Genomic DNA, 13,005 nt, shown 5'->3' on the forward strand with positions numbered 1-13,005 from the left:
CCCGCCTGGCGGACACAAAATTGTATCACCACCGGATGTGCTTAAAATTGCATCATTCATGGGACAAAAAAAGTCCCATGACATTTAGTGTGTAAGGTTTTCAGAATGTTTTTTCTTTTTTCCCCCCTTCGTTTGTCAGTAGTGATATGAATCCTTCGTTCCGAATCTTATCTGGATCCTCGTCAACTCAATTTCAAATGAAGGACATGCAACACCAAGTGGAGAGTTTTTTTACGTTCGCAATCGTTTATCAGCGCTCGGATGATACCTACGTACGGAATGGTCCGAAATCTCCGTGGAGCTTACACCTCATCACATGTTGAAGTTGAAGTCCTGGGCAGGGGTAGCCTACAGATTGCGCGTTTTCCAAGAACACGCGAGGCGAGGGGGCAAACACTTCGAGAAATACTTTACGGACAACTCAGTATTACGCTCTACTACGGAGATATTTCACACGTAGTACGGAATTGAGATGCCAAAATTTGGTAATTTTGGCCCTAAAATGGTATTGCATTCGCGTGTATTGCGCGTAACACGGGTTTTGTCTATGCGGTAATACGCGAGTGTTAAACCCCTCGAGTACACGCTGTACGGCGTACATCTGCATGAACACTCCATTCTGGGGTTATCCATCTTTTGAATGTAAAGGAGAGCTACGGTGTTCATGCAGATGTTCGCTACCTGGGTGTAATTGGAAAGCATGCGCAACCTGGAATGTATGCCACTTGCCGCCATGCGGACTGTACGAACGTCGAACGTCATGCGCGCTTCAACGTTATCTCGTGGGATTCACAAGAACATCGGCTACCTCCAAGGAAGATCTGCTGGGATTCCCAGAAATCCCCAGGAGATGGTGTTACCGTGTACTTCTTCCCTCGGCTTCGGGTCCCGTAACGGGGGATTTCTTCACTCGCTATCACAAAGCAGAATCAATCGTTACTGCCCGGATGTTCCATTCAGTAACTTGAACGGTGGTAGGCAGAATGGAGGAGAGCGGACCTACGCGCAGCGAGGCGCTGACCACGAGTGCAATGAAGACAGAAAACTCCCAGCTCCACCCAATGGCGACCACACTGGTAAACCCAAAGCTTGGTATTATCCTCTGTTTTCAAGCGTAATCAGTTTACGCAATAGGTTCATCCGCCAAGTTTCATCCGCCAAGTTTCCCCCTATCTAAATGCATGGGAGAATTTCCAGTGTATGCTTCATTTCAAGCCGAGGGGTCCACCACTCAGCTCAGGAGTGTACACAGGATTACTGATTGCCAGTGATTTACCAAATACTCAAAACACAATCATTTTGGCCAGCTAAGAGCATTTTTCGCCTATATTCATCAGAAAAAATCCAGAAAATCCGATAAAAACAGCGAAAATAGCCAGTTTTAGCGTGTGATTAACAATGGTTACAGGACGAAGTGTACACACGATCACCAGAGTGCTGGACCCCTCGTTTCAAGCGTAATGTCTTCGAGAACTTCATGTTTGACTCAAAGACCCAATTAGCAGGTCACGCAGGTGACCTCTGCCGATTTCGTTCCTTTTGTGGTCAAATGTTACCTACCACTAGGGTAAGATGACCCTAAATTTTTAAGGTCGAAATATGAATACTTCCGGAGATATCGCAATTTGAAATTTTCTCTGAAATTTCTTTAAGTGGTTTTGAACAAAGTGTCAACTTTTGCGCGCATCCCTCCTGCTTCTAAAGTTTTTGACTCAGAAGGTCCAGACCACTGCTCCTTACGTAAAATTCAACAAGGAATCAGAATCCGTAGCCAAAATGAACCTACGACTGAGTTTGGAGGTCAGAAAATGGCCTTAAACTCAAAATTTTGTTATTTTTGAGCCTAATTTCAAGGCAAAAATGTAAAGGGAAGCGGGTCTAAACATGAACTTCCCAATAGTGGAAAATGTTCCTTCAGACTCCCTCTAAACAGCTGCGGCTCGAAAAAGTTGGTTATAGGTCAGGATCAGGCAGCACAGCCTTAAAATTAGATAGCGAATTTAAGTGAAATTAATAAATTATATTCGCAGTAGGGTGCGTCGATATAGACGACTTTTTGACTACGACTCTTGGTTAGCGCTCTATGTTGATGAATTTTTTTTGTGCTGATTCCAGAACTGACCTCGGTAGTACGATAGGACAACTTCTTCCTGTCCCTATTGGACGTTTAGTGCCAAAAACGCGGAGTTTCAAGAGTTTTTCTCGGTTTTTGGTCCCGCACACCATCCCAAACTGTCGGGGCGACTGTTGCATGGTCTGTTGGACATCACGTCCACAAAAGACAACTCTTGCAGTGTGGCCGGACTATCAGACACCTTCCATGTGAGTTCCAGACGTCAATTTGTATGCTATTCTGACTAATTTCTTAGTGTTTTTGCCTGTTTTTAAATGACATGGAGTATTTTAGCGACCCGGTCTGGCTGTGCCATGACCAGAGGTTGTAAAACGGACTGACGGGGAAGGTAGAACGCATTGCAACCCCTGTACGGGGTCTGGGTAGCGAGGGTAGAGAACGAAGAGAGGAAAGGCGTTAGAAGAAATCCTCCAAAATGGCCGTAATCAGCCGCTCTTGCCGCGCGCCAATAGCTGTATAAGCGTGCGGCTCTTAGCTGGGCTTAAGGGGGCTCATACATGTTAAAAGCACTTTGTAAAAAAAAAGTTTTGATGTAGACGGTTCAGGATTTTACAATTTCTGTGTTAAAACCCTTTTAGAGAATTGAGTAAGCTTCATTTTGGCTTAAAGTAAAGTGACTTTAGACATTTTTAGGAGTTTTAGTCGAAACGTTTAAAATTTTGGTTCTCGTAAGATTTTGTTCGCATACTTGCTGTGGGGAAAAATCAGAGAGACTCATCCCTAGTAGTGTCAGAGATTTGACTACAATAGGCTTTATACCTGCAATAGTTTTCAAGGAAAAAGAACATTTTTGAAACAATTTTTAAACAAATTTTTTACCAAAATATGGTTTCACTTTTTTCCTGGAAAACTATTGCAGATATCAAGCACATTGTAGTCAATTCTATGACACTACTAGGGATAATTCTCTCTGATTTTTTCTCCACTGATCTGAGCAAGTACGCGAACAAAATCTTACGAGAACCAAAATTTTAAACGTTTCGACTAAAACTCCAAAAAATGTCCAAAGTCACTTTACTTTAAGCCAAAATGAAGCTTACTCAATTCTCTAAAAGGGTTTTAACACAGAAATTGTAAAATCCTGATCCGTCTACATCAAAACTTTTTTTTTACAAAGTGCTTTTAACATGTATGAGCCCCTAGACCGTCCCTTATTTTTTCAAATTGAACCGAGACAAAAGTTCGTGGTGCCAAATTGTTCCATTTGGTGAGAAAACACCTCTGCCAAAGTTTGGCGGTGCTACGATATCGCATGGCCGAGCCTGAGGGGCCTAAGTGCAAATTTCAAAAATCGGCCGATTTCGGAATTTGAAAGTTGTCATCCAAGTAAACACGTTATTTTGATGCCCGTAGGGCGAAAATTTCAAGCGTTTAGCCGCATCTTGAACAGTTATGGCCGAAACGGCGCTCTGATCGCGCTCCGCCACCGCGCGGAAGGCCGATCTGGACCCAACTACGACGCTTTTGGGCTGCACCGAGCCGCCCCGGAGGGCAGTGGATCGCTGCGTCGCTGTCAGCACCTTCCCAAAACATGTATCTGAATTATCTCTGAAAATTCCAATGTGGTTAGTGGGATTAATCAATAGGAAAATGCTGAAATATGCCCTCAAAGTGTCAAATTTAGCCATTGTAGCATTTTTCGCGAGTTTTGGTGTAAAATTTGGTCTTTACCACGTCTGTATTGAAATCTAACCTACCAATTACTATACAGTTAGTCAAACACATGTTTTGGGAAGGTGCTGACAGCGACGCAGCGATCCACTGCCCTCCGGGGCGGCTCGGTGCAGCCCAAAAGCGTCGTAGTTGGGTCCAGATCGGCCTTCCGCGCGGTGGCGGAGCGCGTTCAGAGCGCCGTTTCGGCCATAACGGTTCGAGATACGGCAAAACGCTTGAAATTTTCGCCCTACGGGCATCAAAATGACGTGTTTACTTGGAAGACAACTTTCAAATTCCGAAATCGGCCGATTTTTGAAATTTGCACTTAGGCCCCTCAGGCTCGGCCATGCGATATCGTAGCACCACCAAACTTTGGCAGAGGTGTTTTCTCACCAAATGGAACAATTTGGCACCACGAACTTTTGTCTCGGTTCAATTTGAAAAAATAAGGGACGGTCTAATGAGCCCCCTTAGGCCCAGCTAAGAGCCGCACGCTTATACAGCTATTGGCGCGCGGCAAGAGCGGCTGATTACGGCCATTTTGGAGGATTTCTTCTAACGCCTTTCCTCTCTTCGTTCTCTACCCTCGCTACCCAGACCCCGTACAGGGGTTGCAATGCGTCCTACCTTCCCCGTCAGTCCTTTTTACAACCTCTGGTCGTGGCACAGCCAGACCGGGTCGCTAAAATACTCCATGTCATTTAAAAACAGGCAAAAACACTAAGAAATTAGTCAGAATAGCATACAAATTGACGTCTGGAACTCACATGGAAGGTGTCTGATAGTCCGGCCACACTGCAAGAGTTGTCTTTTGTGGACGTGATGTCCAACAGACCATGCAACAGTCGCCCCGACAGTTTGGGATGGTGTGCGGGACCAAAAACCGAGAAAAACTCTTGAAACTCCGCGTTTTTGGCACTAAACGTCCAATAGGGACAGGAAGAAGTTGTCCTATCGTACTACCGAGGTCAGTTCTGGAATCAGCACAAAAAAAATTCATCAACATAGAGCGCTAACCAAGAGTCGTAGTCAAAAAGTCGTCTATATCGACGCACCCTACTGCGAATATAATTTATTAATTTCACTTAAATTCGCTATCTAATTTTAAGGCTGTGCTGCCTGATCCTGACCTATAACCAACTTTTTCGAGCCGCAGCTGTTTAGAGGGAGTCTGAAGGAACATTTTCCACTATTGGGAAGTTTATGTTTAGACCCGCTTCCCTTTACATTTTTGCCTTGAAATTAGGCTCAAAAATAACAAAATTTTGAGTTTAAGGCCATTTTTTGACCTCTAAACTCAATCGTAGGTTCATTTTGGCTACGGATTCTGATTCCTTGTTGAATTTTACGTAAGGAGCAGTGGTCTGGACCTTCTGAGTCAAAAACTATAGAAGCAGGAGGGATGCGCGCAAAAGTTGACACTTTATTCAAAACCACTTAAAGAAATTTCAGAGAAAATTTCAAATTGCGATATCTCCGGAAGTATTCATATTTCGACCTTAAAAATTTAGGGTCATCTTACCCTAGTGGTAGGTAACATTTGACCACAAAAGGAACGAAATCGGCAGTGGTCACCTACGTGACCTGCTAATTGGGTCTGGAATGCCCCTCAAGCGTAGACGCTCTAGTTCTACCAGTGCACCGTTACAAGTTACTTTTTGGGCCAGCCGGACTGTATGCCAGTCAGTCAGCCACTCAACGGGCACTCGAGATATGGTTTCACACCAGGCCGTATACAGCGAGCTGATTCTGAACTGTCTGTCGCACTCATTGAACATTCCGTAAGGGTGCGAGAGAGATAGCGAAGAAAGCAGTGCTCGCCATCGGCCCTCCAGATAGAGGCAAGGGACGCGCTCGATGTTGGACGCTTTTCTCAGAAGTTGGGCAGGAAGTCACACACGGGTTGTGCCAAAGTTAGCGATCTGTATCGCTACTTTTCCTGTTGCAGGACCAGTTGTGGTAATTATGGGACACGGGGTAAAAATGGGACAGCTGATTCTTCGTCAAGAATCGAGATTTTAGAACTTGTGCCGTAGCAAATGTTATTTTCTCAATACATCACATTTGGTATGTTATGCGTTCAAAAATGTCAAATCTTGACTAATAAGCTGTCCCATTTTTACCCCGTGTCCCATAATTACCCCAAATGACCCTATTTCCTCTCTGGCGCAGCCACCCAGCCCTGGATTATCCCTCTGTAGAGTATTGGCAGGGAAGAATCGAAACCGTGCAGGAGCGGAGGAAAATCGCACACCCGTGAATTGTCACATTCTGTTATTAGGATATACTTTTCACACAGAAGAAACTCTACACTTTTTAATACAAAAAAATGAATGCATTTCTTCATGATGCGAAGCAATTCTACAATGCCTTCATTTTCTTTGCAGTTATGGAAGCAAATGCTTCGTAGGCTTTGAAGAGTGTACATGGTAAAAACGGTTCGTGCTTTTCACAGGGACCCCATCTGAATCGCCAATGTCGTCGCCAGGAACCAGGAACCGTTTTTCCTGCGTACTAGTTGTTGGAGCCCTACTCCAACACGTGACAGCATAAGTCATTCTCAAAATTAGCAAATCCAGTCTAAAAATAGGGTGTCCGATTTTTATCCATCCTTTAGATGTTCGGTTCTTCTCCGCTCTGACCCTGAAGGGATGAAAATTAAAAACGCTGGGCCGTTGGTGAATAAGGCATACGTCAAATCCTTTCAATGCATGAAGAGCAAAGTGTTCACGGACAATGTCCCTTGCACAACGCCCTCAAACATGTCACTGATGTGTAATACTATGATGTCTTCTTGCCGCTGCGGTACAGGAGGGAGTAGTTAAGTGTTCTACACTGTGTAACGTAAATAATGGACGGCCCCTCAGGGAGTTCTGAAGCTATCGCCTTGAGTGCGTCAAGGACAAAACCTGTCTCTGGCTGCGCAGTTTGTAATCTCTTAAAAAGGCGAAGGCGTCATTATTAAGGCTGATCTATGCGTGCGTCCCCAGAGTGCCGGCACTGTCTGCAGGAGATAAAGAAGACTCACCGTCTGGCTCGAGGGGTGAATCACTCAGCGTTGTGGTGTACACATGAGTACATGAGTACGCGTGAGTACACCTCCCTTTACTCATAAATTTTACATTTGTAAACAATTTAAGGCTTAATTTAGCGTTTAAAATGACACTTGACGCCAAATCGGTCGAAAAACTAGTGAATTTCGCCCTTTTTAACCTTGTGAGTACACTGAGTATGGGCAAATTTGTACACATGAGTACACTAGTGATTCACCCCTCGGTCTGGCTGCACCACAACACCCCTTCCTTGATTATGCTGGGATGACAATCACGCAAATTCAGGGGCAAAGACGGGTCGCTCTACCTACACTCTAAATGTTCTACAGTGAAGATTCTCCATATTATGGTGAAAATGTTCCATATTATGGTGGTGCAGCTGACTTCGTAACATACCATCGAGAATTCACTGTACCTTATGGAGATTTTCACGAATTTCGTTGGGATTATGGAGAAAATCTCCACCATATTATGTAGGTGCAGCCTTTCACCGTAAGACATTTACTGTGTACATAGAAACCTCGTCTTTGACACCAAGATGTAACCAAATCTCAGACTCGCAAAATGACACTTTCCAATCAAACTGAAGGTTAGTCGGGTTTTTCATTTGAAAAAAGCTAGTTCTTAAACGTTCATTTTGAAAAAAAAAAGTTTGACTCTTGGATCTGTGATCTTTCTGCTTAACCACGAAAATCCGCTGGAAATTGATACACGATTTTCTCAGAATACGGCATCACTGAGAATGAATGGGTCACCACCATCACCCATTAAATGGGTGATGCAACTTCGTTGCCCAATTTTGGGTGATGATAAATTCATCACCCAAAATTTGGTAACAGGCGTTAGGTCGCCCAAATTTGGGTAACGTCGTCGGCGACGCCCTCTGGTCCCCGATGACGTCCTTCCGGGGCCACCACGATGACCGGAGGCCTCAACGCCACATGGCGGTCATCGTGGTGGCCCCGGTAGAACGTCATCGAGGACCTTACGGCGTCGCCGACGACGTTACCCAAATTTGGGCAACGATTTTATGACTGCCCAAAATTTGGTCACCGCTGGCTCGTCACCCAAATTTGAGCGACGATGCACAGTGGGCTAAAACACCCTTTTAGGCGCTCAAAACCTCTTTCCTAAAAATCGTTTAAACAGGCAAACGTTTTCACTGTCGGATAGGAAATTTTCTGCAGATTTCAAATCTGGTCTTATTTTTGTTGTCAGACCAAAACTACGACCACTACAGGCCTTCAAAGTTAATACTTGAGATAATGTGTTATTTTTAGTAAAAAATGCAACAAAACGCCACAGCGATTTTGACGGCTTTGCATCTAGATTTTGAACCTCCGGTGGTTCCATTTTAAAGAACAAGTATTCCCGTTCAAAATGATACCCGAGTTATCTTCCTGCGATAATTTGAAGGGTGTTGGTGTGCATATAATCGCTTTATTTGTATAATTTTTACTTTAAAAACAAAAGTTTGAGATCTACTATAGAATTCCGCACTATTAAGCACGTTCCACCGCTGGAAATTATCAACCTATGTGTCAATTGAAAGGATCAACAGAGAAAACCTGCGCATATTTGCGCAAACAGTAATACGCGGCTGTGAAACATTATAAATTGGCAATTTACCCGTTTTCGGTAGAAAATGCGCCCCAACGAAGAAAGAAGCCAAGCATCCATGTCTCCATCCCAACCGTCCCTTATCTTTTCACGTGCTATTTGGCTCCTTTTCCCTACCCCCGCCCCCTTTTCCCTCTACAACTAACCCTCCAGAAAAGGCCACCCGGAAGTGCAACAGAATTGAGGGGAATGCAGATCTTCTGACGGCCATTTGTTTCATCTGATCCTGTTATCAGCTCTTTCAGAAAAAAAAACCTAAAGCCAAGTCTTAAAAATTTGTGTGCCACAGTTCTTTCACTTATAGCTGGCCCCTTTGATGGCCAGGCAAATGAGCCTCCCCTGTTATTGTTCCATGAAGATTTAAAATGATATACCATTTAAAAATTGATTTTAGGAATTGAAGTTTGACAGTTGTTATAAAATCTGTAACCATGATTTTTTACAGTATTGTTTTTAGGAACGCACATAAAATGTTAGTGATTTTTTTTGACCCCTTTTAAGGCGCTTGCCCCCCTCCCCGACTCCGGCGATGGCTAAAGGAACTTATTTTGTGTATTGACGGGATCTTTTTTTGCGAATACTCCGTGCCATTTTCGTTCAGGTAGTGTAGCCTTCTCCCGAGAGATGGCACTACAGTCAGGTACTTCCAAAAAATAAAAGGGTCCTAGTTCTGGGTTGGGAAAAACCCCATACCTGCCGTGCATTCTGGCCGGGGACGGACAGCGCGGTGCGTTTTGGCAGTGTCGATGGCCAGACAGTGCGGCGACAGTGCGGCGCGGCCGGTGCAGCCCGGGCCGCGCCGCCGTGCGCTCGAACAGAAGTCATTGTCCGTCTCTGTCTCACCCGCGCAGTGCAAGCGAGATGGCCGAGGCGAGGCATGGAGGGGGAAGCAGTGGCCGACTGGCGAGGCGCGCGGCTCACCGTGGAGTCCGATGCGCTCCAGTTTCCAAATTTAAAATTTGAATGTTGCAATGAGTGGTGGCGGTTGGGTACCAACAATTTCCTTTTTCTTTTACGATCATTTTTACACCAGTTCAACATCGATTTGAAATCGGGGATAAAATTTTTTCTACGGCCTTCAGCTCCTCTTATCAGACTCTGAAAATGAAAAAGTGTCACCCCTTTCCCCCCCCCGTCGTCCTTCTCGCCAATTGTGGCGAGCGCGACGCGTTCAAGTCGCGAGGGACTCGTTGTGGACTGGCTGGATCGGAGTCCGAGCAGGCCCGGCACCTCAGCCGGCGCGCTCCAGGTCATCGCTGCAGCTCCGGCTTACCGCGGGGGGAGAGGGGAGGGGGAAAAGGGGGCGAAGACAATGCCCGGCTGCAGGCGAGCTGTCTGTCATAAATGTGTCGCGCCCGCCCCGGGCCCGGGCCCCGCACCGAGTTCGGATACCTGCCACCGCGCCACTGTCCAGACCCCCCCCCAAACGACCGCCAACTTCAAAATGGGTTAAAGGGGGGGAAAAACAGTGTTTTTACTTGTGCAACTCACCTCTAAAAGTATCAATGATAGAACAAATCTGAACGTAGATTTGTGTAGGGGAAAGACGTGCGCATTCAGTGTGACCCCTTGGGGAATGAAATTCCGAGATCAGTCTCTCAAATCTGGAGTACAACTTTAAACCCCAATTTTGGCCCAATTTTGACCCCCTATTTGGACTACGGGGAGTGTAGGCACGAACCTCGGAGGGTCACACTGAATAGGCGCTCATTTTTACTGCACAAATATGAAATTTGGGTTTTGATCCACGTATCGTACTTTCGAGGGGGTGAGCTGCCCGAAGTTTGGCAAATTTTAGGGGTTTAATAACTTTGTTCAAATTTGAACTAGGTCATAAAAAATTTTAGAGGGGCATCATAACTGTGTTCCCAACATGTTTTTCAAATTTTTAGCCTAATCCGTAACTTAAATTTAGGGGGCAATCGCCTTAAGCGGTTTTTTAATTGTTTTTCCCTCTTTTTAAATTAAAATTAAAAAAACCTAAATATGTTTTGCATCGATCTAATAGAAAGAGAGAGTGCTCCCGCAGACTCAGAAGTATACAACATAAAAAAACGATTTTATTTATCAATTTTCGGTGAACCACGGCTGAGATAAGGTCACACTTGCCGCCGCTTGTTCAAAATCTCATAAAGTAAGACCAAAAGAGGGTCTGTACCAAATTTGGGACATATACGATCAAAAATGGCTGAAATACAGGTTTTGAGCGCCTAAAAGGGTGTTTTAGCCCACTGTGCGATGCGTGCGTTACCCAATGAAAGGGCGATGCTGGTGACTCTTTCACACTCTAAATGTTCTACAGTGAAGATTCTCCATATTATGGTGAAAATGTTCCATATTATGGTGGTGCAGCTGACTTCGTAACATACCATCGAGAATTCACTGTACCTTATGGAGATTTTCACGAATTTCGTTGGTATTATGGAGAAAATCTCCACCATATTATGTAGGTGCAGCCTTTCACCGTAAGACATTTACTGTGCATTCTCAGTGATCGTATCATAAATGTCTTTATTCCTATCCCTCTCCAAAGGGCTCCTGGCGCCCTACGTTAAACTAGGATAATGGAAATAGATGGTTCCCAAGTGCCTCAAATTTACGTTGTTAGGTATACCGAAAAAAGTACTCAAACCCTTACAATCATCGCCGTGTGAAGAACAAAAGTCAGAGGCATTTTTTTTAAGAAGTCCGATCGTGGAACACGACCGATGCCGATTTCCTCCATTTTTTGGTCAAAGGTAGTCCTTGTGGGTCTAAGAAAGGCCACAAATTTTTTGGGCCGAGATATGCACCGTTCAGATTCTATGGGCAATTTTCGTTTTCTCTGACAACTTTTCACATAATATGGCCAAAGTTGAAAAATCACCTTTCTGAGGCCTCTATGCACTCGATTGAGCTCAAAATGTAGTATCTTATGTAAAATCACGCGAGGAACACGAATCCGGTGCCCGTTTGTTGATAGGACAACCCAAACAGATGTTATGACTGTTTTTCAGGTTTTGTAGTGGTTTTTACTTTTTGGGGTTTTTGGGGTTCGGCATCGATTTTCGCCAATCCGATGAGTGGATTTTATAGATAAAGGACCAATCTACCAACTACGAGATAAAAAGTTTTTGTACGCCGCGTGAAAAGCAGTGGCGCTGCAAAAATTGAAAAACCGTCATTTCTGGGTAGTTTTAGATCAGATAAGCCACCTTTCGCGTGACCGTCTCCGCCCCATATTCAGTCTAAATATTGTCCCAAGTGATGTCAGAGTTGGTGTGAAATTTCACCGCTGTAGCTCAAGTAGTTTGGAAATGGCAGCTTTCTAAAGTTTTGCAATCACGTAAGGCATTTACTTTAAGTAGAATTGCGGTAAATGTGAAGACTTGTCACAGATCGGGTAATAAATGAGATAGATGAGTGCGTCAAAGTTCTCTAAGCGTAATTTTGGACAAGGAATCCGATTTTGCCGATACGAAGGCCCTAGGTGTACTCTAAAGCTACGTTTTCGTGCAAACCACATAAAAATGGCCTTTTTTCCGACTTCGGAGTTCGCCTAGGGTCTTCGTACCAGCAAAATCGGATTCCTTGTCCAAAATTACGCTCAAAAAACTTTGACGCACTCATCTATCTCATTTATTACCCGATCTGTGACGAGTCTTCACATTTACCGCAATTCTACTTAAAGTAAATGCCTTACGTGATTGCAAAACTTCAGAAAGCTGCCATTTCCAAACTACTTGAGCTACAGCGGTGAAATTTCACTCCAACTCTGACATCACTTGGGACAATATTTAGACTGAATATGGGGCGGAGACGGTCACGCGAAAGGTAGCTTATCTGATCTAAAACTACCCAGAAATGACGGTTTTTCAATTTTTGCAGCGCCACTGCTTTTCACGCGGCGTACACAAACTTTTTGGCCCGCCCTTCTATTCAAAAAATAGGGGGAAGGCCTATGCATTGCCTTTGTGTCTGTGTGTTGTTGTTGTTGTTGTTGTTGTTGTTGGCGTCTGTGTACAAGGAAGGAGTTGAGCTAGAGTAACCAGATTTGGAGGGTACTTCAGGAGTACCGTCCAAACAAATAATCCGGTGGTGCAAATCCCGTCCGGGTCGCACAGAGGCTCTGCAGGTGCATCATGGTTTACATGAGCGGGAGGGGGATTTCCGCCATTATTGGTGCTAGCAGGCAACATAGGGTATTTTGAATCGGGGCGACGAGACAGGATGAATGGACCTGGTCCCGACCCATCGCCGCTTTTACAAGTTGCCAGATCAGGATCTTCAAAAAAGGGGGTCGATCGACTAAAAAAATTTATTGCAGATTTCGATTGGTCTCAGCAAGACCTTTTCAACGAGGGTCGGAAAGGGGGTCCAGGAGCCCGACTTCGTCTATTAGTCACATCAGGATCTTGAAAAAGGGGGTCGACCGACTGAAATTTTTACTTAAGTTTGGATAGGTCTTGGCAAGACCTCTTCAACGAGGGGTCGGAAGGGGGGTCCAGGAGCCCGCCTTCATGAGTTATGGGAAAAAATGCGACGGACTCGTTTTTTCGCTCC

The sequence above is a fragment of the Thrips palmi genome, unplaced genomic scaffold (genome assembly GCF_012932325.1).
Source record: "Thrips palmi isolate BJ-2018 unplaced genomic scaffold, TpBJ-2018v1 HiC_scaffold_4, whole genome shotgun sequence".
NCBI lineage: Eukaryota > Metazoa > Arthropoda > Insecta > Thysanoptera > Thripidae > Thrips > Thrips palmi.